Source organism: Heterocephalus glaber, unplaced genomic scaffold, assembly GCF_053883595.1.
Source record: "Heterocephalus glaber isolate CG9 unplaced genomic scaffold, H.glaber_assembly_v1.0 deba00001429, whole genome shotgun sequence".
In the NCBI taxonomy this organism is placed as follows: domain Eukaryota; kingdom Metazoa; phylum Chordata; class Mammalia; order Rodentia; family Bathyergidae; genus Heterocephalus; species Heterocephalus glaber.
The window spans coordinates 11,670,651-11,696,991 of NW_028258294.1; the positions used below are offsets into that span (position 1 = coordinate 11,670,651).

At 37.4% G+C, this 26,341-nt stretch overlaps 2 long non-coding RNA genes across 6 annotated transcripts; one reads left to right on the top strand and one right to left on the bottom strand.

The window, feature by feature from the left end:
- Nucleotides 1-16: 16 nt before the first annotated feature.
- On the bottom strand, nt 17-1,201 carry LOC147827882 (uncharacterized). The gene is made up of 3 exons (XR_015451626.1): nt 1,111-1,201; nt 576-731; nt 17-169 (listed from the first exon to the last, which is right to left on the bottom strand). It is a non-coding gene; the product is annotated as an uncharacterized LOC147827882 (long non-coding RNA).
- Nucleotides 169-24,328, top strand: LOC110347664 (uncharacterized). 5 transcript variants are annotated; one of them, XR_015451623.1, is made up of 7 exons: nt 169-599; nt 1,287-1,364; nt 8,217-8,267; nt 15,538-15,605; nt 16,078-16,113; nt 17,716-18,248; nt 23,050-24,328. It is a non-coding gene; the product is annotated as an uncharacterized LOC110347664 (long non-coding RNA). The 5 variants fall into 5 exon arrangements; XR_015451624.1 differs by lacking the exon at nt 15,538-15,605 and having other exon boundaries at nt 17,716-17,901; XR_015451625.1 differs by lacking the exons at nt 1,287-1,364; nt 15,538-15,605 and having other exon boundaries at nt 23,050-24,327.
- The last annotated feature ends 2,013 nt before the right edge of the window (nt 24,329-26,341 follow it).

Consider the following 26,341-nt stretch of genomic DNA (forward strand, 5'->3'; position numbering starts at 1 on the left):
TCCGGTCCCGCCCCCTCCCGCTGATCGGATAGCCCTGGCCACGCCCCCGGAGCGCCAGCCCGCAGCCAATGAGCTTCTAGGCCCGGCCTGTGAGTCGCGTGGGCCAATCGCAGCTGCTGAGAACGCCTTGAATCTCCGGGCAAGTTAAGTTTATCTCCGAGGCTCTGAACTGCAAGGAGATGGCGGGTTAGTTAGGTAGTGATGTAGGCGGGAGTACAGTTTGCGCCAGTCCGCCAATAAGAGGAAGAGGGTGTGTCATATGCAAATAACATTGACCGCCCCTCGGCCCCCTGCAAGCCACGCCCCCTTTCCGAGTTCCCTGCAGAGATGGTGAGGAGAGATATATAGCTAGAAAGCTAGAGCTCCCTAGAGGGTCTAAGACTGGGCTAAACACTTCCTGATATCCTGAAAAAGGGAATGTAGGGTACAGACTGAAACATTCCTTCCATCGAAACATTGATTCAGCCTCAGGCAAAACCTAAGCTTAGCTCTACAGAAGACTGCAGGATTGTAGGACTGCATCCAGGGATCTCCAAGAACTTTACGTTAGGCTTGTTGTGCAAAAGACCATTTACCTGAAGCTTGACATTCGTATGGAGGTAGATATTTGAGGTAGATGTATACAATTAACCGAGTTCGCGGGGGCAGACACATCTCTGGTTAAACAGTTTCCTCTATCTGAAGCACCTTCTTGTAGCCGTCTCAGCAATAAAAGTGGGGTTTGTCCAGCACTAAAGGGTCAAAGAGAGGTTTGTCTTCTCAACCCGAAGTCCTTTCTGAGGCAGCTGGTCCTGTACGCGCAGAGCACTGAGCCCTGCTTGCCAAGGAAGGTTCAGAGAACAAATTGCCTTTTAAAATGATTGAGCTGAGCCTTCCTCTTTCAAAGCTAAAAACAAGAGTTAGGGTTTTTGCGTCCGCGTTCAGGGGAGAGAAGCAGATATAGTATAATTGACGGGGTACAGGGGAACAGCCGAGAGGGGAGTCAAGTACCCCGAGGGGGCCAGCGTGCGGATGGAGTGCGGACAGCCGACGCTAGACACCCGAAACCTGCTCCCCAGTGAGAACAAAGACTGGTGCGGAGCGAGAACCTGATTGGTGCCAGGCGCTCACCGGTGTCCGCGGGCCCCGGAGATAACTTGCGTCGCCCAGTGGCTCGGAGCGCAGAGCTCCCTGGAGCCGCAGCTCCCCACGCGGTCTTGGCGCGACCACACAGGACTGTGCATTATGACATCACCTGTTTTCGCTTTTTGGAGCCTGATCAGCGTTCTCTGCTTCTTTTTTTAAAGGTCTCTAGTGTACCAGGATTTATGAAGGCCTGCACTTCACAGAATGCATCTGTGATAATTTTAAAGACCATCCTACTGGTTTGCATTTGTTTTTCTTTTTAATTAAAAAAACACTGCTCTGGTTTCCTTAGGGATTTAGTATAGTGTTGTGATGCAAAGTCAGGAAGGTACACTTGGAGGAGCTAGCAAGTTTAGCATCAAAGCTATTAGGCCAAATTGTGCAGTTAAAACTGCCAATCTCGTTTGTTCACTGCTGTCTCCACTCTGTCCCTTTTAGAGATCAACACGTTAAATCAGGTCTACACAAGGAACAAAGGAAATGGAAATCTGCTGGTGTCAGATTTAAGTAGATCGAATTAGACTGGAAACTCTCCAAATAGTCTAAGTTATGTGGTTGGATAAATGTGGAGATTCATACAGTTAGTGATAACTAAAGGTTGCCAGGTGCTATGTCGACATAGATAATCTAGAGTAGCAGTGGTGTAGGAAAAGTGCTTAATACTCAGAAGAAACCATAAAAGCAAGGAAATTCAGCGAAGGGAGAATTTACCATACACATTTCAATGCAAAGAACCAAGAAATCTAGGCAAAAAGTCACCAAGGCATAGTTTTTCTAAAAATTAAAACATATCCGTTGCCATTTAGTGATAAATTTCTTAGGGTATAATCCTGGCTGTTTCTGTCTTTTAAAGCAAATTTTATGAGAATACATTTTATTTAGTTATTTTTTATTAGTAGATATGTGTAGAACATAATGTTTACCTTCCTTGTGGGAATTTGGTACATGTACATAATACATTGTAATTCCTTTTTAAAAATCCCATTTCCTTCCCCCTCATCTCTTAATCCCCTTCCTTTGTTTTTTGTCTTGTACATGTTCCCAGTACATAAGGTTTACAGTACTTGTGTGGTGTTGGTAAATGTTCATAACACACCCCAATTCCTTTTTTCATCCCTTATTCCTTCCCTCCCTGCCCCTTCCCTCCATCTCTTGATCTACTTTCCCTTTGAGAACAATCTATCCCTCTACTTCCTATTACCTATGTTTTATTTTGGTCTTTATTTTTACTCTGGGTTTCTCATAAAAGAGAAACTATGTGATATTTAACCTTATGTGTTTGATTTATTTCACTTAATATGGTCTCAAGGTGCATCCATTTTCCTATAAATGACTCAAGTTTATCTTTATGACAGAATAGTACTCCATTGTAAGTAAATCCCATAATTTCTTTATCCATTCATCTGTTGATGGATATATGGGTTGCTTCTAAGATTTAGCTATTATGAATTGTGCTGGTATAAATATAAATATGCTCATATCACTGTAATATGATGTCCTTAACTCTTTCAGGAAGATACTTATAAGGAAAATAGCTGGATTAAATGGAATTGCTAGTTTCAGTTTTTAAAAAAATCTCCATACTGATTTCTATAGTGATTGTACTAGTTTACATTACAACCAAAAGTGTAGAAAGGTTCCTTTTTCCTCCATAGCCTCTCTAGCATGTGCTATTATTTGATTTCTTGATGATGGTTATTCTTTCTAGGGTAAGATGGAATCTCAGTGTTGTTTTAATTTCTCTATTGGACAGAGATGTTGAGAATGTCCTCATGTATTTATTGGCCATTTGTACTGTTTCTTCTGTGGAGCGTCTATTCATTTCACTTGCCCAGTTTTAGATTGGCTGTCTTTTATTTTGGGGGTTCTAATTTTTTTTGAATTCTTTATATATTCTAGATATGGGTCAGGTCCTCTGTCTGAGAAATCACAGACTTTCCCTTTCTGTAGGTTGTCTTCTCACTTGGTTGTTTCTTTTGGTGTGCAGAAGCATTTTAATTTAATATGATCCCATTTGTTGATTCTCAGAATTATTTCCTGTGCAGCTGGTATTCTCTTCAGAAAATCCTTGCCTATGCCTATGCCTTCAAGTGTTTTATCTATCTTGTCTTCCAGCAGACTGTTTCTCATCTAACATTTAGTTCTTTGATCCATTTTGATTTTAGTTTAGTACATGGTGAGAGATATAGGTCTGCATTCAATGTTCTGCATGTGGATAGCCAGTTTTCCCAACATCATTTATTAAAGAGGCTGTCTTTTCTCTAGTGTGTGTCATTTTGGCCCCTTTGCCAAAGAGCAAATAGTTGAATGTACTTGAAGTGGTTTCTGCATCTTCTATTCTGTCCTATTGATCCTCATGTCTGTTTGTATGCCAGTACCATGCTGTTTTTATACTAATTAATTTCTTTCTTTCTTTTTTTTGAGACAGGGTCTGGCTAGCTATACAGTTCAGGATGGCCTTAAACTCACTATGTATCCCAGAATGGTCTCAAACTCATGATGATCCTCCTGTTTCAGCCTCCCATGTGCTGGAATAGTACCATGCTCTTTTTTACCACAATAGCTTTTTAATATTTACTTCAAGTCTGGGATGGTGATGCTTCCCACTTTGCTTTTTTTTTTTTTTGGTACTGGGAATCAAACTTGAGACCTCATGATTGTGAGGCAGGCACTGGAACCACTGAGCTAAATCCCCGGCCCCACTTTGCTCTTTATATCCAAGATTGCTTTTGCCATTCTAGGTCTCTTCTGGTTCCATATAAAATTTAAGATTATTTTCTCCAGTTCTGTAAAGAATGCTGTTGGAATTTTTTAATTGAGATTGTGTTAAATCTGTATATCAATTTTAGAAGTATGGCCTTTTTGACCATAATGGTTCTGCCTATCCAGGAACAGGGGATATGTTTCCATTTTCTTATGTCCTCTTCAATTTCTTTTTTCAGGGTAGAGTAGTTTTCATTATAGAAGTTTTTCACTTCCTCAGTTTAATTCCTAAATATTTAATTTTCCTTGGTGCTATTGTGAGTGGTATTTTTCCCCTACTTTCTTTCCTATTGGATTCATTATTAGTATACAGGAATGCTATTGATTTTTATGTGTTGATTTTGTATCTTGCTAATTACTGAATTTGGTTAACTCTAGGAGTCTTTTGATGGATTTTTTGGGGAGGATCTTCTATATAGAAGATTATGTCATATATATATCATGTCATCTGCAAATAATTACAATTTGTCTTCCTTTCCTATACATATTGCTTTTATTTCTTTTTCTCGCCTGATTGCTCTTGCTAGAGTTTTGAGTACTATGTTGAACAGGAGTGGTTATAGAATATATCTTTGTCTTTTTCCTGATTTTAAAGGGAAAGTTTTCAGTTTCCCTTCACTTAAAATGCTGTTGGTAGTATATTTGTCATAAATTTTTTTTTATCAGATTGAGATAAGATCCTTCTATATCTATTTTCTTCAGTGTTTTTATAAAGAACGGATGTTGGATTTTGTCAAAGGCTTTTTCTCTATCTATTAAGATAATCATTCTATTTTTGTTCTTGCTTCTATTTATGTGATGTGTTACATTTATTAATTTTCATACACTGAAACATCCTTGAGATGAACCCTACTTGTTCAAAAGTTTGTTCAATTCTCATATTTCTTAGTTGATTTCTTGTCTAATTGATCCATTTGTGATAGTAGAGTATTGAGGGCCCCCACTATAATTGTTTATGTCTATGTGATCTTTTATGTCCAATAGTACTTATTTTATGAAGTTGGGTACACTGTTGTTTAGTGCATATATGTCAATAATTGTTATCTTTTCCTATTGGATTATTTCCTTAACCCGTATGTAGTGAACTTCTTTGTCTCTTTTGATCAATTTTGGCATGAAGTCCACATTGTCTGAATGTAAGATAGCTACACCTGCTCTTTTTCAGATTCTTATGGCACAGAATATTGTTTTCTTTCCATCTTTGATTTTTAGTCTATGAGGGTTTTTTGGGGGGGGGGCGTAAAATGTGTTTCTTATGTACAGAATACTGTTGAATTTTGTTTCTTGATCCACTCTGGCAGTCTATGTCTTTTCTTGGGGAATTGAGGCCATTAACTTTGAGAGTTATTACTGATAGGTATTGACTTATTCCTACCATTGCCTTACTTTCATGTTGTTGATTCCCTATCTTTCCCTTCCACTTAATTGCTCACCCCATCTAGTGTATTTATTTCATTACATTTCTTGTCATTATTACCTTCATTGCCTCTTTTTAGGGTATCCTTTATAATTCTTTAGAGAGCTGGTTTGGTGGTCATGAATTTCTTTAGGAGTTCTGTATCATCAAAGTATCTTGTTTCTCCATCAATTTTGAAAGATTGTTCTGCAAGATGTCAGCCTGGGTTGGAAATTATTTTCTTTTAGGGCTTAAAACACTTCATTCCAAGATCTTCTGGTCTTTAAGGTTTGTGTTGGGAAGTCTGCTGTAATTCTAATGGATTTTCCTCTATAAGTGATTTGTTGATATTCTCTACCTGCTTTTAAGATTCCGTTCTTGGGTTGGACTGCCAGGATTTTGATTATAATGTGCCATAGAGAAGTTCTTTTCTGATCATTGCTATTTGAGGTTCTATATGTCTTACTTATCTGTATGTTAAATTCTTTTATTTGAAAAGTTTTTGGCTATTATTTCAGTCAACAGGCTTTTTTAATGTCATTTGTGCTATCTTTTGATTTTTCACTATTTTCAATTGACCTTAGATAAATCTTTGCATCATCTAGGAGCTGTTGGACTCATTTTTCATGTCCTTGCATTGTTTTGATGTCTTTCATTAATTGGTCACTGACAACAGCCCTGTCTTCTAGTTCTGAGACTGTTCTCGCATTGGTCACTTCTGTTGCCCAGACTTTCAATAGAATTTTAATGTCTTTAATTTCTATTTGGAGCCCTTTTATGAAACTCTATCCTATTCTATGCTGGTCATGCATGTTTTACATCATTTTGTTTAGCTTTTCTAGCTTTTTACTCTTCTTTAGACTTGCCAATGATTTTTTATTTGGCCCAATATCTTCTTACTTAAATATTCTGTGATCTTTCCAACTGCCTTATCGAATTGTTTTGTTTTCCCCCTGATACCATTATGAATAATTGATGTGTGAGGCTTTGGGTTTCCTCCTCTTCAACGCCCTGTGGATCAACTTTGGGGGAACTGGGGGTTTGGGGAGGCATTTTGTTAGATTGTCTTTTCATATTTCCATTTTTGTTTATTTGTTTTGTGTTGAGGCTTGTGGGTTTACTGTAGTGGAAAGTTTGTTTTCTAGTCTGGAATCCTTTTTAGTTAATGTCTTCTTTTCAGTGGTGTCCTCTGGGTATGGCAAACTACTGGCCTTTGCCTCTGTCCCAGGATCCAGCCACCTCTGTTTATTTGAGATGGGAAGTTGTAGCATGTTTGGCTCAGTATCCAGCTCTACTAGAATAGGCCACAGTATTATTAATGACCCCTAGGCAATCTAGATATTGGCATCTCAAGAAACCAATTAAAGCAACAGGTATGAAACCTTTGCCACAGTAATAAAATCAGCATCAATTATACCATTAAATACATTGACATTGAACAAATACATGAACATTGACAAATCCTGAGGACCAGTAAAATACCACCCTTGCCCACAGAAAAGAGATCTATAGTTATAGTATGAACACTAAGACAAATCAAATATTGACCTATAATTGACCTATGGTAAATATCTACTAAATGCAACAACATTACTTCTACTAACAATAGCACAGTATTCAGCAGCAATAGTGTAAAATTAACTATTTATTCATAAAGCTTAGTACTTATACTAGTAAACGTGGGGGTAGGAAACTGGAATAAAAAAAGCAAAATTTGAAAAATTAATTGGTAAAATAGGAGAAAAAGGAGAGAAAAGTGAGATAAAGGGTCTTGTTATTGAATAAAAGGAACTTATTAGTGGCAGAGAACAGTTGTTGGAAAGAGTGAATAAAAAAGAAAAAAAGGTAAAAGGAAATAATAGGAGATAAAACAAGGAAGAGAAAAATTGGAAAGGGAAAAGATAAAAAGAATGAAAGGAGGAAAAAATTGGAGAAAAATTCCAATCCTCAAAAAACCTAATGAAGGAAAGCTAATAATAATACAAAGTAGGAAAATCTAAAAAAGATTGAGTCAAAGAAAATATTCCTATGTTTTTGAGTGAGTGGTTTCTTTCTATGGTCTGCAGTCTTGGGATCCAGCCAGACACTATTTTCTCTGCCTAACTTTAGATTCTAAGGGCCTGTGAGGTGCCCTCCTTGCACTACAGGCCCTTCAATTCATTCCTCAGACTGTGGTTACCATTTAAACCACGGTGTGTCCTTGCATAATACCATTGTTCTATCTAGAACAAGGAAGAAGTTTATTTTGAGACAGGGTTTCACCATGCAGTTCAGGCTGGCCTTAAACTTTCTGTGTAGCCCAGGCTGGCCTCGAATTTGCCATAATCATCTTGCCTCAGCCTCCCAAGTGCTTGTATTACAGACATGTGCCACCACATCCAGCACTATTTGTATTATTTTCTTAACTTTTGTCACCACTATAAACTGTCTCTAGTATGTAAATTACTGATCTGTTCATTTTTATTCTTTATTGTGAAACATGAATTAAAAACAAATTTGTTAGCATGTGCAAGATAGGTAATTTGCACATGTGTTAGCATGTGCAAGATACCACTGCAAAAAAGGAAAAATATTAATTAGCATTTGGGAGACTGAGGCAGAAGGATAAGTTTCAGGCCACCCTGGGCTACATCATGAGAACCTATCTCAAAATAAACAAACAAAAAATCGAACCAAAGAAAAAAATTAGTTAAATAAATAAAAATAATTTTGTCATCTCCTGGTCATAGCAAAAGTTGAGCAAAGGGCTCAAGTACAAGGAATATCATAATGTATGACAATATAGGTACCCTGACTACATATACATAAATACACACACATATTTCTCAATGAGGAGGACAACTGTCAACCTATGAAGAGACTATGTTCTTTTTTCTGATAAACCCCCTTCTTGTCCTAACTCACCTCATGTCCCTTCTTATTGTTGTTTTAGATCAAAGAGGCCAAAGGGAATGTGGCAACAGTGGAAGGGCAAGGAGTCATGGTAGGTACATTGAGTGTATTTTCTTTGGTGCTCAGTATCACAATGAGGCAAAGAGCCCAGGTTTTAGAATCAGACATGAATTTAAGTATTAACTTGCCCTTTTCCAGGTATATGTCCTTGAGCAAGTTACTAAGTGTGTCTATACTTCAGTTCCCTCATCTGTAAAATGGAGTAATAATGTATCTGAAAGGGTGATTGTAAAGATGGAATGAGATAATGCATTGTAATATTCAACAAGATAACTAGAACACTGTAAGCACTCAGTAAATGTTTGCTGTAAGTTGCCATAATATAAAGGATGTTATGCTTTCTGCATATTGTGTGACTTTCATCTGTTTGCTTTTCTGTGTCTCAATTTTCATCATCTGAAAAATGAGGATAGTAAGATTAGTCTTGTTGCTTTGAAGATTAGATGAGTTCTGTGTAAAACATTTAAATCAACCAGTGGCTTATTAGAAATGTATTAGAAGTCCTATAATTATATCCTGTTGTCAGAAGATTTTTTTTATATTTGCCTCTTTTTTTAAATAATGAAGATCTTTGATTTTTGTGGTATTTGTTCTCAGAAGTAATATATAGCAAAATAGAAAGAGCTTTGGGGGCCCGGGATTTAGCTCAGTGGTGCTGCACCTGCCTTGCAAGTGCAGGGTCCAGGTTCAATCCCTGGTACAAAAAAAAAAAAAAAAAAGAGCATTGGACAGAAAGGCAAGAGACCCAGAGTTTAGTTTAATACTGCTATGAACTGCTGTATATGATATTGGGACTCGGTTTCCTCATCTGTTACATGTGAAAGGGTGATTAAGTTGGGTCAGAATAGTATATGATGAAAGCCCCTTCTAACTCCAAGTTCATTGCTTAATGCATTCTTGCATTAAGGCATTAATTCATTCAACATATATTTATGGAGTGCTCACTAAGTATCAGGCCTCTTTGGCTAGTCAGAGAGATAGAGTGCTGAACACAAGAATCAGAATTTAAAACCTAGCCCAAAAAGTGGATTTTAAGCAAGTAGTACAAATGTGTTATAAGTGTTATGTAGGGGGGAAAAAAAAAGCAGGGAATATGTAGCATGGGACTCTAACCTGGTCTAGGCCTCCCAATGAAGAGAACTATAAATCCAAATAGTGTGCTATCAGTAGTTTTGAACAATGACTTCCAGGTATTTCATCCAGAAAGTCATTTCCATTTGCAATCCTCATCTTAATGTTTCAATTCCCCCTTTAAGATAGGTCATGTTTCATTTAAAAAAACTCATGAGTCCTGTCTTTATCATTGCAGTAGACAAATATATGCAGAATGAAATCTGCCCTCTGTATTGGAAATTCACCAAATTTTAATCCCCTTTTCCTGATTAAAGAATCTTAGTTTATTATCTTATACTTAGCCCACCACTCTACTGAGTTCCATTTGTATGTGTGCAAATTGTCTGCATAGACCACTTCTAGCATGTATACCTATATTATCTTAAGATTGTGAAGTACTTAAAGATATAATTCTCATATTTCTAATCTGTATTCTCTAATCTTCATAATACTCATTGAGGTGATAATAATTATAGATATAGTAATAGAAGCAACCACTACTATTTCCTGAGTACTTTGCACCAATCATTATACAATAATGTATATACATTATCGTGCCTAATATTCATGAAACCTCCATGAAGTAGTTATATTACCTTCATTTTGCATATGGTTATGGGAATGAAAGTTTGGTCAAAGTCATAGTTATTACAAGGCAGAGCTGTAATTTTAACCAGTGTTTGACCAGTGCCACCTACATTTATAATATTATGTAATTCTTTTTTTTTTTTCATTATTCAGTAAGTCACTACTGTAAATATTTTTTTTCAGTGAATGCTGTATAAGGTTACTTAACTCTCAGGTTGATTGGACTAGATCTCCTATACATTCACAAATACAATTTGGCACTCTGTGAATTGGGTACCTATTGAAATAAATGCTGTGGGCTTAGGCAAGGAAGTATTCATTATTTCCTATAGTAAGTAAAATAAAGCAACTGGTGATCTTTGGATAATGAAAATACTTTCATTGGCAGACTAAATGAAAATTTCAAATGTTTGAGATGTAAGTCTGAAGATTCTTAGATATGTGGCTAGTCATGGAGATAAAGTAATGGACCAGATGGAGATAAAGTTGAAGGAAAGGGTAGGGGAAAGAAGAGCTGTTGCTGCTTTCACATGCTGTATCATCAAGGCAAATCCAAGTCTATTGCAGTTAGCTGGGATTAGGTTTACTAAGAAAAAAGACAGACTTGTTTCCATATAATCTGCCAGCAAAGTTGAAATTTTTATGTCAACCTTTTCCCATTCATTGCCTCCTTGACTTCATTCTGTATTCCTGCTTTAAAGTATTCTCTACATCATTTGGGTATCTCTTGTCTTAGATGAGTGGACCAAAGGATGGACACTTGCAGACAGTTATTTTGTAACCTGGCCATCCATCTCTACAGAGTAGTTTAAAATTATAATCTGAGCCAATAAGATTCTGTTTTTGGAAATTTGGCATTGGGAAACTAAGCTACTAAGCCAGTTGGCAGCAAAGTCAGATTCTGAGAGGATGTCATGAACCATATGTGAACTAAAATTATGAAGGAACAGAATCGATAAAGAGTGAAGAGGGAGGAAGTTGTTTGGAAAAGGAGGATGGGGCAATGCCCAGTAAAAAAGCAAAGATGTTAGGACACTAGTATTTAGAGTTGACTTAAATTCTGATGGGTTCCCACTTTCAGCCCCGGGGTATCCTTGTAGTAATTCCCTTCACCCAACTTAATCTTCTTCCACTGCTAATTTTCTGAAGTAACTAAGTGTACCTTTGTTTCTTTCAGCCAGAAGACACTGACTAAGACATTCCTTTGTTTCCATGTCAAGCACTTACAAATATAAAATATATTACTCTTAGTTCTCATTAGTAAATGGATGTGAAAGTAAGACATTCCAAAAAGAAAGAAGTTGAATTCACAGAGCCAGAAAGCCCCACATAAAATATTCCTACAGCCTAAGTTCCAATAATAAAGTGTGCTGTGCACAAACCTTAAACTTTTTACAACCTATTTTTTGTTCCTGGTTGGAGAAGAGTGATCAGTAATATATTACTGAAACTGCTTCTCCTCTCCAGGTTTAATATTAAAATGACTCTAATATGTCTATGCTATCAACTACCTGAAATGAAAACTTTGAGACAAAGGCTTTCCTCCTTTCTACTCAATAACCTTCATTTAGACTTAATGCCTATGGGGCCTAGGTAATGATTTTCTAGAGTTTATGAGCCAAAAAGATAAAAAAGTGAAAACAAACAAAAATCAAAGTTAAATTTCTTCAAGTTTCCAAGAATTAAGTAGTCAAGAAAAAGATAAAGCAAATGAAGGGAGCTTTGTGTCAAGAGGCAAGTTGAAGATCATAGTGATGTCTGCATGGGATGTTAAGGGACCAGGCATATACTAGGAGGTCATATTATTGTGGAAATATTAACATGTATTAATGTTTTCATTTGACCCAGTTTTCCAGATTTGTCTGAACAACTAGATGATTTGTTTTTATAGAGCCAATCACTAGCTTTAGAGAAGCTAATCTTAATAGATTTGGAATTTTCTTGGTTTCCATTCTTGAACTTCATATTCCTCATCTTTTCCGGAGCCAGTTTTTCATTCTCTTTCCTTCTTTCTCTCCTTCCCCCTGTCTCCCTTTACCACTTCCCCTTTCCTCTCCCTTTCCATGTACCTCTTCCCCCTCTCCTCCTTCATTCTCTACTTTATACTTGGCTCAGCAAACCTTGAACCTGTTTTCCAGCTCTTGAGTGAAATAGTTGTTAGGATTTGCTATGCCCTTGGAAAATAAAGGAGGCATTTCACTTGTACAATGGGGTTCATCTTTGCAGATATGGTAAAGAAAAGAAAATGGTCCCCTGGGCAACACTAGAAGGATTGTAATTGTGCCATTCTTGCATTGTTGAGATAGTGCTGTGCTTTTTCTATATATACAGGACCTGTCACGGCATTTTCTATTTCTCAGTGAAGACATGAACATTTAGAGAGTCACATGTCTGTGGGAAACTACAAAGCCTAGGAATAAAGGCAGCTAGGAAGATTCTTATATTATACAAATGTAACTTTAGCTATGATCTGAAATGGATTGCCAAGGACTTCTATATGGATGAAATTGAAATTTTTTGTACATCAATATTGCATAATCTAGTCACTGTTAAAATACTCTTCAAACTTCACTTTTAGTACTTTAGTACTTTTAGGGTTTTGTGAGGATTAGATGATAAGATGTAAAGTGCTTAGAATAATATTCGTCCTATTATGAACTCTCAGTAAATGTTAGCTATTTTATTTTTTAGACATTTCATACAATAATGACTTTTTCAATAACAATTGAAATTAACTTGAATTTTAATGTTTTAGGTTCCCTGATATCACTTGCCAAGACGGTTCATTTTGATTGAAAAGGCCCTCATGTGCTTGATAACATGCAGGCTTTATCATTAAACACCTTCACTGCACTTATGTTTGCAAAGTACATTTTTGTCTTATTAGTCTGTCTAATCACAATCTAAGATAGAGAATTCAGTGTCAGGGTACTGTTGAGTAATGAAAAAGTTAAGGGGCATAGAGAAATTAAATGACAAGAATATATCTCTCCTTCTAACCTCTCTCTAGTTGAAGAAAGATGATGACTAGAATTTGGATTTGCATGTGTGTGCAGGTTAGTGGGTTATGCTCACACACATATGTACTTTTATGTGTCCTACTCTCAACTAATTATCTTTTTAAAAGCTGAAGATAGGACTTATTCTGTAAGCTTTTAAATAAAGAATTACAGTTTTACCACCTAATGAAAAGGAAACATTCCCATTTGAAGGCTTGAATTCTGAAGTAGATTGCTTTGGAATAATTAAAAACCAGTGCTGACTAATCATAGCTAGTGATTCCAGTTTTATTCTGTAGGAGACAACTACTTTTTTTGATAGGAACAAAATCACAAAAGGTAATATGTTCAATATATTCCTTATGACTAAAGAAAGAACCTAGCCCTATTATAAACATTGTAGGTTTGCCTTTATAACTATAGGGTTGGTCTGAGAGGGTCCTCTGGTTGGTGTAATAGGTAGAGTATGGAAAGCCTATACCAAGTGCCACAGGTTCTGTCTTAGTGTGTGGGGTGGTTTGTTTTGGTTTTTTTGTTTTGTTTTTAGTACTGCAAATTGAATCCAGGGCTTCCTGCCTGCTAGGCAAGTGCTTTACCACTACTGGTGAGCTATAGCACCAGTCATTTTTATTTTATTTTGAGACAGGATCTTGCTAAATTTCCCAGGCTGACTTTGAATTTGCAATCATCCTGCCTTAGACTCCAGAATAGCTGGGATTACAGGTACACACCGCCAAGCTGTGGTTCTTGTCGATGCTTCTTGTGATTGCCTTCTGTTTATAGAAGCCTATGTATAAGTTTGTATGGGATATCAGGTAGATGCCTTATTTGTTTCTTGATTGTTTACAAAATCAAGAATGCTGGCTACAGAATATTTATACTATTGTTTATCAAAGAATTTACTGGGGGAAAAGATAAGCAATTTATCTGCTAAAAATATTGTTGTCTATGTATGTACATGAACAATATCACATTATTGGGTCATAAATAAATGATTTTGTTCTCTTAAGATAATGGTGCTACTCATTGAGGCGATACTCTTAAGTGAAATAAATAGGACACACATGTATAAATACCGAATAGTTTCTCTGGTGTGAGAAACTCAAAGTGTAAATAAGCACTAAATGTATAATAGGTAATGTGAAATAGGAAGAAAAGGGGCAAAGGGGAAGGAAGTGGGAGGGCTAGGGGAAAGGATAGAAGGGAATGGGATTAATATGAGAAAATGGAAAAATAGGAACAAAATCTTTATAAATAGGGAGGAATGGAGGGGTTGAAGGGGGAGGGCTGGGCAAGGGTGAAAAATAAGAACCAAGAGAGACTATGTAAAGGTGCAAATTTCCAATGATGAATGTCATTATATTGTATACCTAAACTGTACCAATGATTAGAATGAATAATCGATAATGTAAAATAAGAAGAAAAGGTCCAAAGGGGTAGGGGTAGTGGGAGGGTCAGGGGAAAGGAAAGAAGGGAAAGGAAAAATGCTGAGAAATGGAAAAAATGGAAATAAAGTCTTTGTAAATAGGGAAGGGTGGAGGGGGTGAAGGGAGGGCTAGGAATGGGGAAAAAATAAGAACCAAGATGCATTATGTAAAGGTGCAATTCCCAATGAGAAATGTAATTGTGTTGTATACCTACAATGTACCAATAAAAGAATTTAATAAGATAATGGTGCTACTAATTCAGGTTAATTTCTCCTTCCTCAGATTTATGAGCATACTTTCTACAGTTCTTTGCCTGTTGGGCAGTGGCTTCCCACCATCATTGTGCGGGGCTTTGGCAACATCATTTAACTTCTATTCTAAAGTGAGACCTGGTGAATTCCTAAGAGCACATGCATCCCCAAAACCATGTGCTCTGATCATGTCACCACTGTTTCAGGATTTTCATAAACACTTTTGACAATATTACATCATTACATGGCCTTTTACATGTCTCTTGCTTTTCCCCGTTACTTATCTGATCTACTTCCAATTTTTCATGTTCTCTTATTCCTATTATTAATCTGCTTCTTTCCACATGATCTGCCCTACTTCCTATCACTTCTAACTATAAAACAGCCAAACCATACTACCTTGGCTTTATTGTTAAAAATTCTTTTCAAAAGTCACCCAAATTATTCTGGTAGCAAAGTAGAAGAGCTTAGTATTTTTGCAGTGAAAAGCCCAGAGATGACTTATGTAAATTTGGCCTGCCTTCTAGCTGTAGTTTATGCTCCTGTCTGGGGAAAGTTATAGTAGATTTTGTTTAGACACAGTTTGGCCCTCTGTGTTTAGTGCTGCCCACACTGAATCAGCTAGTTTTTGTTTTTTTTTCTTTTAAAGCAAGCATCCTTGAGGAGTGGTAATGGAGACAATAGTGGCATTCATCTGGTTGAATACCTGCAGGTTATCTCTGGGCTTGTCCAAAAGAGAATTTGAACTCCAGTCATATTCTGAAAGGAGACCATTTTCACTGTTAGATTGTAAACCCAATGGGGGTACACATATCTATTGAGTTACAGTTCATTCATGTATATCAGATGCTATGGAATAGAGCCTCTCCCATTGTAGGCTTTCAATGAGTCTTTTCTTTTTAAAATTTTTTTTTTGGTACCAGGGATTGAACTCGGGTCCTTACACTTGCGAGGCAGGCGCCGAACCACTGAGCTAAATCCCTGGCCCTCAGTAAGTCTTTATTAATTTGAATTCATACCTAATGAACTTATTAATTAGTTTAGTAAAGCACTGTAACAGGCTCTTTTCCATTAAATAGCACACTATCAAATGAGTATGGCAGAACAGATATTAATGTACTAATTAAAATACACAGGAAAAAGTGATCTTTGTGCCCATCATGTGACATTGCATGAATACACATTTCTGAGGCCTCTAAGCATATTTTAGAGAACAGGATTAGGCACAAATTAGGAATATCCTAAAATTTAAGGAAGATCTCAGACTTGAAGAATAGTAGATAGAAATTTATTTTTTAAATGGAAATATGAAATTGATAAAGTATCTGTTTACCTGAACACTAAGTATTTTCTCAGGACTTTAGTGCTATCATTCTGATTTAAATGAACAAATGAATGTTTTAGAGTGGATAAGATCCTTTCCAAATTTAAAATTTATTTCAGTTTTTTTTTTTTTTTACCAGTACTGGAGATCGAACTCAGGACCTTGCGCTTGTGAGGCAAGTACGGTGCCACTGAGCTAAATCTCTGGCCCCTCAAATTTAAAAATTATGAGATAATGATTATAAATGATTTAAAAATATAGAACATAATTAGACTGAAGACTTTATTCTCTCTTCTTCAAAATGTACTATCCCTAGAACAAAAGATCTTAGCCTAAAGTCTATGGTTGTACTGCCTTGTATTTATTAATTTCCTAAAACTGTGTGCATACATTTTGTATATGTGCATTCTTTCCCTTGATGGACAAGGATCCATAATGTACATCAAATTCCCAAGGTAATTTGATACTCCCCAACTTTATAAAACTACTGGATCAATATTTTAGATAGTCTTTGTAAGATATGGTGGAACATTTTGTATATATCAGATATTATGCTAACCATTTATATACATTAGATCATTTAATCCTAACTTCATAATGCCATTACTTTTCTGAGGAGTAAGTTAAATTTATTAGTTATATAGCTGGTAAGGGGTGGAATTGGAGTACCAACCCAGGTGGAACCAAAGGGCCCTGTTTTTATTCATTATATAAGAACTTTTGGGTAGACAGAACATTTGCTAAGAACCAGAGTACTTTCATTCTTAGCCGTAATTTCCCCCGAAACCATCTTTCATATAGTAACTGCTTCCTAAGCATCCTAAAGCCTTCCCACACTGAAGCAATCCTCCTCTGTGGAACCAGCCTTCTAAGCAAAACAGTAGCCCTCTCCAGACTGCTCACCTCAGTTTTTTTCCATTATGCAGCTAGGCAGGAGTAAGCAAAATTTTATCTTAACTGTCGATTCTAGACTCAAGTCTGGCCACATGGCACAAATGAGCAACCCATACATTTGGAGAGTCTCCAAGAAATCCATCCCAAGCACTGAATGGACCTGGCCTTGTTCCAAACTTTTACTAACCTTCCACAAATTGTGATTCCAGACACGTTTATACCTTGGCCCCCAGGATAATGAAAGCCACAAAAGAGGCAGAAATTAAAATGTCAGTCCAGCTGGGCCCACACTGTGGACCAGCAATTACAATGGAACCCATTGCTTCTTAGGTCACCTGAGGGGAGGACATCTGTGCTTCCTGCAGAAAGAGTGACAAAGTCATCCAGAGCAGTTTCCTAGCTTTTTTTCAACTCACTGTAAATAGTGTGCTACTTGTCAACAGCAACAAAGCAACAGGAAAAAAACATTTTTTAAAAAATCAGAAAGCATCGGTCAGAATTCTGGTGAGATTTATCATTCAGCTACCTCTGCTATTGTTCAGGGGCTAAAGAACCTAAAATATATGACTATGGCTGGAGAGTAAGACAAAACATTATCATTCTGTTGGAGGAAAGCAGGAAGATTACCCAGAGCCCCTCACTTACTTCAGATTCTGAAGAATGGGCAATATTCACTCTGCTATTACACATAGAGGAAAAGAATATCCACAGAAAAAGTCATACCTGACAGGTCATAGCTTTGTGGTATTGTGACAAAAGTTGAAGGCATCAACCTGGGAAAAAGAAGAAATACTGAGGACTAAAGTGAGAATTATGGGTGACAGGGATGCTGTGGGAACAGTGATATTGCTAATCTCCTCACTTTCTCCTTAATTTCTTACAGCTCCAGCAACTGATGGAAGCCATTCATTTGGCCTGAAGTAATCTGTGTTTTCTGTGCCTCTGAATGTGCCAATTTCAGTGTCTATGATGGCAAACTTGTGAGTCTTTGCTATGTTCGAAACTGAGCACTCCAAGCAAGTAGATACTTCTGGTATGCCAAGGAAAGACAGAGATTACTCCAGCAAAAGTAACCTTCCTGCCAATCTACATTATAATTCTAAGAGGCATCTGGTCAAGTTAACCAAGAAAACATATTTGATCATGGAGGAGCTTAACTGACCCGTTTCACTATACCTTTTTATATCTTGATAGAACAATATGGATATGGGTTATTTTCTTAGAGTACTTGCCACCTGCTTTGTGATTATGTTTTTAGTTGGCTTCCTTTTCCACAAGATTATAGGCTTCATGATGACAATTTTATTCATCATTCTATCCTCAATACAATAATTTTGGGGGCAAAGAAATGAATTTAAAAAGTCAGCACAAAAAAGTCTTCCAGTCTATGCCATAAGAATAGTGAATGCTCCTCAGGTTAGTAAAATGTGGATTGCATTACTTGGGAGTTTCTAATAACTAGTGATTGTAAGCTAAGTTTGCATTATGTGTATATGCAACACTGAATATAGTTTTGTTTTGGAACAGGAGCAAGCATTCAGGCTGCAGTGGATAACTACTGTTTTGTCCTTTAGCTCTTGTTCTTCCTTTGGGTAGCTCCTGGCTGTGTGGATCTGAGCAATTTCTTGCCCCTTTACTCTCAGCTCTATCCTTGTCTTCTTGCAATTGCACCTCCAGCAGGTACAATGGGTCCAGCATTGGTATGTGAGTCTCTGTTCCTCCAGGGAAGCACCTTTCCCAGGGACATGAAGCTTTGTTCAGCTCCAGTCCCAGCTGGTCTTGTCAGAGGATTTCTAGAACAGGAGGCTGTTGTGTTTCCTTGGAAAAAAATGATCTGGACCTGTGGGGTGTCTACACAGAAGCCACACAGGAGGGGGTGTGGTTGGGGACAGAAAGAGAAAGGGAAAAAAGGGAGGGTCCTTTTGAAACCAATAAAAACAGCAAATCACCCACAACTTTGTTATCTTTTTTTCTGTCATTTGCCACAAAAATAGCCATAATTAGTACTGAGACTATGCTAAGTCTTGGTCTTGTTAAGAAATTCTTTATTTTACTGGACTGAAATCAGCTGCTCTGAATATAATCTAGCTTCTGAAGGAAGAGAGAGGTAACTCAAATGTATGTAATCTCTCTTCAGTCTGAAAGCTTCATATAATTGGGCTTGTATTTTCATTCTTTCATTCAATAAATATTTACTAAGCCCTTACTATTGTGGGGACATCTTTGCTCAAGGTTATATATTTAGATCACTCTTTGAACTCTTTATCTAATCACAGGGATTCTGAACCCATACTAGTATTTTTTCTTTACTGGAACTCTACTATGTCAAATTATTCCCGTTTAAAATATGGCATCTGGAGCATACATGTCAGCATTACTTAATTTGTGTTACACATTTAGTAAGTTCCAGCCATATGCCAGGCTCAAAGTAACACTTCTCCCTTAGAGAGGGAGAAACGAAAGAGGTAAAAGCAAAAAATTCATCAGAGAGAACTCTTGATGGAGCCATGAACGCCTTACTGAGGGATGGTTTTGTTTTTTTTTTTTCCTATGAGGTAACATGAAATCTCTACAATTTTGGAAGAAGGGAGACAACATGATTAGGATTACATTTTAGAATGACATTTTGAAGGTTTGTGGCCCAGGGACTGGACTTCTAGAAAACCATGGCAGAAAGACTACCTGTAACACTAGCTGGTCTCAGTGAGAGGTGCAGAGGAATCTCACTAAGGCAATAGCTGTGAGGATGGGAAGAAAAGGATGGCTATAGCAGTGAGGACATGTGGGTAGGCTATCTTGCAGATCTTTTCAACTCAAGGTTGGTCAGAGGACAAATAGCATCAGTAGTCTCTGTACAAATCAGAATCTGCAGGTTAAAAAGATCCCCTACATCTTCCACCAGCACATTAAAGTTGGAGGATCAATGACCTAGCTACATGGCATACACTGTTGAAGACACAATACAGCTGAGGTCACAGAGTTCACACTTCAGTAGGGAGATGGGTTTGATTACTGCTAGAAAGGTGAAAAATAGGGATGTGGGTTCGGGGAGCTTTCCCTGAATCAGTTAAAAAGAAAAGCAGTAAAACAGGTAGAGTAGGTAGGAAAAAAGTGTGTGTGTGTGTGTGTGTGTGTGTGTGCACGTGCCCCATGCAAAGAGCCCGGCATTTGTGAAGAGTAGAAAAGGCACAAACACCTTGAAACAATAGCAAGAGTCATAGCAGTTTGTGAGCAAAGAGGAGAGTGTATAAAGTGTGGTGTGAGGTCAGTCAAGAGATAACATCCAGATTTCTAATCATGCAAAGGATTTTGATTGTTATCTTCAGAAGAAAATGGGAGGAAAAAGCCAGAGCAGTGTCAGAAAAGCTGTACAAAGAGAGGAACAAACACAGGCCTCTTTGAGTGTTCTGACCACAGCCCCTTCACTGGTGGATCCTATTGCTTTAAGCATTTTTAGTTTTGACTCCATATAGGAAAGATTTATTGAACATATTGTTTGAATTAGACTTTATTCTAATAAAAGGAGAGATATTAAAATATATGAGATGTGATCTTTGCCCTTTAGGATATTCCAGTTAGTAATGACATTCTGCTTCATTAGAGAAGTTTATGCATAGTCAAACCAGGAAGAACTTCTAGTTAATCATTTGCTGTATCTTCTCACATGGACTACTTCTAAACCAGTTTTCCCACCTCCTGTTCTTATATTCAGTATTTAATTTTTTTAAATACAAAATTTTGCATTTTTCTTGGTTTCAGGCCATTTTCCTAGCCTGCTATTTCTTTCTGAATCTTGCTTCAGTCATCATTTTGCTGGCTCTCTCTTCCAACTTTATTCTGCGTGCAGATCTGATGAACATGTCTCCTTTTTGTTAGTATAAGACTCTACTTAAAAAATTGGTGACAGGAAAAAAAAGGAAAAAATGCAAAGAAAGCTTATGTAAATAGGGAAGGGAGAGAGGTTGAAGGGATGGAAGGGGAATGAGAAAAAAATAAGAACCAAGATATATCATGTACAGGTATAAATTCACAATAATGAATGTGATCATAATGTATACCTAAAATGTACCAATAAACTTAAAAAAAATTGGTGAGAGGTTTCAAGAGTTCCTTTATCCCCTTAGTATGGCAGTGGGAGAAAGCTCTTTCCAGGGCTTGATTAGTCAGTGTACATTAGAATGCCATATGACATTTTGTCCTGACACACATCTTCCTATTTTGAAGATAGAGACAAATGCCTATTTATGGATATACAACACCTGTGAATAGCTACATCACAGTATTTGTGACACTACATTTTCACCTTCTTATACACTTACCAGTAAAGTGCTGGTGTTCTTTTCATCACTGTATGATGGGCATTCAATAAATATTTGTTTAGTAACTTAACCCCCATGTGTTCATAGACATACAGAAATTGTGCAGGGCAGACAAAGCATTTTATAATTTTTTTGAGGGTTCAAATATAAAGTTTATCCCCGCAGGTGGTTCCCAGGTCTGCAGCCAGTTTAGCACTGTGTGAGTTAGGAGCTGAGGCTCACATTCTTTCCTCACATTCATTCCTCAGAGTTGGCTCCACCAATTTCCTGATATTTTATAGAAATTTTTAGCCTCTTCAGTTTATCTCAGAGTGTCTACAAGTGACACAGTGAAGTCAAGTGAAGTCGATATCCTTAGCTATATCACTGATACTCAATTTCGTGGACAGGATATAGCCAGAAGGCCTTGAGTTTGCTAATACAGTTCTGATTAACAGATATGTACAATATCATGAAAGTCACAATATAATTCAGAAAACTAGCTGCCAAAATTAAAAATTATCTTTGATGTTAATTAGCCTGAGAGATTTGTAGTTTATCATTCTGTCTTGGCATGTTTCACTTTTTTGTTTGATTAAACTATGGATATCACTGGTACATTTGTTTTTTGGTACCAGGGATCGAATTCAGGGCCTTGCCCTTGCGAGGCAGGTGTTGGAACCACGAAGCTAAATCTCCAGACCACTGGTACTTATTTTTAAAACTTACTTTCATTAATTCTTCACTGCCTTGATTGTTTTCTTACTGTATCTGAGTTCCAGTTTGGCAAAAATACTTGGTAACTTTTATTGAAATTTCTCTACAACCACTTACCAGTTCTATGTTATGGATTTCATAGGTATGAGCCTATTTCAACCCTCACCAATGAGACGCAAGTATACTATTGATTTATAAAAAATGAAATGGATGGGAAAGGTTAAATCACTCATACACCTATTCTGATTTCCACCCCTTTGCCTAGTATGCTGGTGTGTTTGCAGAGCTGAGGTTTGAATGAAACCTCATCCTATAGCTTGAAATTTTAACCTAGCACACACAATTTTACTTGGGGATCAAAGACATAGAGTGCTATATTGAAAGTGTCCTTAGAAATCATCTAGCTCAGAACATAATATGTAGATTTGGTTGACTCTGCCACATTCTGGGCAAAATGAACCCCCTATTGGAGGGCAAAAGATAGGTAAAGAAAAGGGGTAGAATAGGGATCAGGGCTGGGTGGGTTAACTCTAATCCCAGACTCCTAGGAGAGGGCACTCATTCCTGAAGCTTAATAATTGTGTGGATATTATGCAAGCCTTTAAACCCACATTGATGTGTTTCCTCATCAATAAAATACTTAATTAGTAATGAAATGAGGTTGGCATCTAATTTTAGTTTTAACTGCCACCAATTAGCTATGTGACATACGAAGTTATTTGAACATTTACTGAGAGCTAACACTGTGCCATTTTAAAAGAAATGCATTTCAGGCAAAAGGGTATTAGAACCACAGGTCTACTGTGTCCACTGAGTAGCAAGGGGGTAGGGGGATGTCAGGACTGCCCAGGTTCACTCTGAAGAGGTGATGAGCCAAAGACTCTTTTTTTCAACATGAAAAATTATTACATTAAAAAGCTCAGAGAACCCCAAAGTATAAGTAATTTAAACAGCAAGATAAAACATAGATGACAACAAATAGGGAGGTAGACCTTTGGAGATGGGAGGACATCTAGGGATGAGGGAAGGGGAGAGAAGGGAAGGGAAAGGGAAGGAAAAGGATTAAAATTATATGTATGTATGTATGTATTAACTTCCCATGATAAAGGTTTTTCACTGTGTATCATACACATGTACTAACAAAAATTGTTAAATAAACTAAAATAACATAGAAAGATAAAAGTAAGTTTCTGTTTCCACAGACAGCAAAAATGTCTGATGTGAAGATCTGAGTATGTGAAATGAAGCCAGTTTTAGTGAATTTGTTTTGCTGAAATGAGAGCAACCTGCATGTACCTAAGTCACACACAGGAAGCAGAAGAACTGAGGGTCAGGGGACACATGACCCCACAATGACTGAAAAGGGAAAAGAGGCAGCTATTGAGAAGATGAGAGAAACATGTATGCAAAATGTATGAAATCAACTATGCATTTTGTGAAGCGTAAGTCACAGTACTGTGTTTTGGACCTGTAGTCACAAAGACTGAGATAGAAAATAAAAACCTCCGCTTCTGTGTGCGAGTAATCGGTGCTTACCCCTCACTGTCCCCTTCCCTTCCTTCAAAATTTTAATCTCATGGGGCTTGATTGAAGGACTCTCAGTCTCATTTAAAAGTGAAGATGGGCGAGGGAACACTATTTTCACCTGTACAAGCCAGATGTGGCAGCCTCCATGGAGAAAATGTACATTTGTTTTTTGTTAGGGGAAGTTTTTTTTTTTTTGCTCTGTTTATGTAAAAATAATGTAGAGTACCTGACATATTTCAAAAGTGTATTAAAAATTGAGGGGAAGAAGGGTTTGGTGCAATGAATGAGATGAAAGAGAAAACTGTGCCAGGCGAGATGAAAGCCATGCAAAGAGCAGTTAATCATCCCAGCCTGAGATAAACAAGAGAGATCCAGTGTCTCCACAGAGACAAGGAGGAGCCCAGCTATTCACTGCAGAAATATCTCTAACGTTGAAGTTACTGAGCTCATTACTAAGCCTACTATTTCTGCTCTGTCCAAGTCATCCTATTAAAACTTAAAATAAGCCTGCAACTGGATAATCTTACCCTTATAGAAGTCTTATGTAATATATGCAAATGAACATTTGAATTATTAGGCTTTTTTTTCTTAAAGTTGTACTTAAGTAAAATCTTGTGAAAGCCTACAAATTTCTAAAAGAAATGTGCATCTAAGAGCATCTGTAAAAAAGCCCTGAAAAACAAGGCAGTCTTGAGAGCTACCACAAGGTTCAGAAGAAAAGGCCTGTATGGACAAGGGTTGCTGCCTCCCGGCACTGGCTTATGTACTTATTTTGAACCAGCCCCTGCAAATCACTTAGGCCCCAGAACTGAAGTGTGCTCTATCCAAGTGGAGAGAGTTCAGAAACTAGGGTCAGAAACCCTGAGTTTGAGTCATTGCCTTGTTATTTATGAGCTATGTAGTTAACAAAGAATTTAATATTTGGGGGGTTTATTTTCAGTACTGGGGATTGAACCGAGGGCCTGCACACTGAACTACAGCCCCAGCCCTTTTCTATTTCTTATTTTGAGACATAGTTGCTAATTTGCCCAAGCCTGGCTCTAACTTGCTGCCTTCCTGCCTCAGCCTCACATAGTGCAGAGATCTATAACAATGGAGCAGCTAATATTATCTCCTTAATCCACAGGACTTTTGGGAAGAATATATGAGACTATGTATATATAAAATGCTTTGCAAACTTTAAAGGACAACAGGCAATTTGGCCTTTGCCATCACTTCCTCAATTCATTCATGCATCACAGGATGCTGGGAGGATAAATGAGAGATAGAAAGTCATTTACTAAAGAGAATCCTAGAAACAACAAGTCACTGTAGCAAGTGAGGGCATACTGCAATTCTGGGAGTAAAGACAGACAAGCTAATCAGAAAGCTAATCCCATCTGGGAGATGTGTAAAACACCTTCCATCTATAGTCGAAGTAACACTATAAGGTTCTTTTCTTATTCCTTTGTATTCTAGAGGGTGTTGGGGGTTGGGTAGCTCAAAGGAGAGAGTGAGACACAAAAACATTTGCTGGATTATGGGATGGGGGCGTGGGGGGATGCTATACTTTAAGAGCCATAAAATGACTGAAGTGATCACACAAAAAAGAGATTTTCTAATTCCATTTGAGCTATAATCTGATTTCACTGTTGAATACAATGTCCCTTTCACAAGGATCTGAAGTCAGTATGAGGGCTGTGCTGCAGAAGTTTTCCACCCAGCAACAGGATGATGTCAGTGGCCAGAGAGAACAACCAATCAGTAGGCAGAATGAATCAGAGCGTGCTGGGATTTTGCTCAACTGTCTCCTAGCAAAGGAAGCTCAGCTCTGAAGTGCAGGGGCTATTTGCACTTCCTCTGCACATGAAGCTGAGACTAATGGCTCCTTAGTTAAAAGGATACCAAATGGGTGTACAAGCAGTTAAGATTATTTGCATCCAAACAGCCAGTCCTATGGATAATGAGTCATACTGATACTTTTCTGCAAGTACTTTTATTTTTTTTTTACAATGAAAAAGTCAGCATTAATGAATATTTTAAAGGCTTGATTTTTATGTCATGCCTTTTAATTGTTTGAAATCTGTTTTGTTCCATGCATTATGTGGTGCTGGTCAGCTGATGAGCTAATAGCACATGAACCATATGTAAAGTTCAGTATATATTCTGTAAACTTTATAGAGTTGAACTTGCCTGTAATGTTTCAAGTCTTCTTTCTAATGACAAACAGTCTAGAAATAAACAGCATGTTTCATTTCTGGGTCAAAAGCCCTACTACTTTAATTCCACCAAAATGTGTTTTTTGCATGCTTTAAAGGTAAGTCTAAATGGAAAGGTTATGACGTGACTTGTAGGCATCCTCTTATATGTAAGGGGAAGCTTTGTATTATTATATGTTAATTCATGTTTCTGAAAACATGAAACATTTTGCAGGTTCTCTGATCTTGGTAGACAGTGACAGCAGTACTGGAAGAGGGTGCAATTGCAGGGTTGAACTTACCTACCCATCATCAAGGTTTATCACACCTCCCAGGAACACATCTTATCTATGCTAGCTAAGGCTGGAAGACAGTTTCTCCTGTGAGTGATAAAAACCACATCTTTCCAAAGGAAAGAAATATATAACAATGAGGGAATGATTTTCCATCTTGTCTTCTTTCAGAATCCTTGGTAGTTCTCAGGGGATGACACAGACTATGATTTATTGACCCAGACCTGCCCCAACCCCTGTCTCTTTCAATAGTTTGCTTCTTGGCTGAATGCCTCCTTTTTCTTAGTACTGAAATGAAATCAGGACTTATAAAAATGAGCGAATTTGAGATAATTAAGGACACACCATCCTGATATATTAAGAAGACTGAGTTTCAAATATACCTGAAAGAAAAAGCAAACAATATAGTCAAAGGTTGAGAGTGTGCTGGAGGAGACCACACAGGTGGATTGCCTTGGATTTGCAGCCCAGCTCCATCATTTACCAGCTCTGCAACT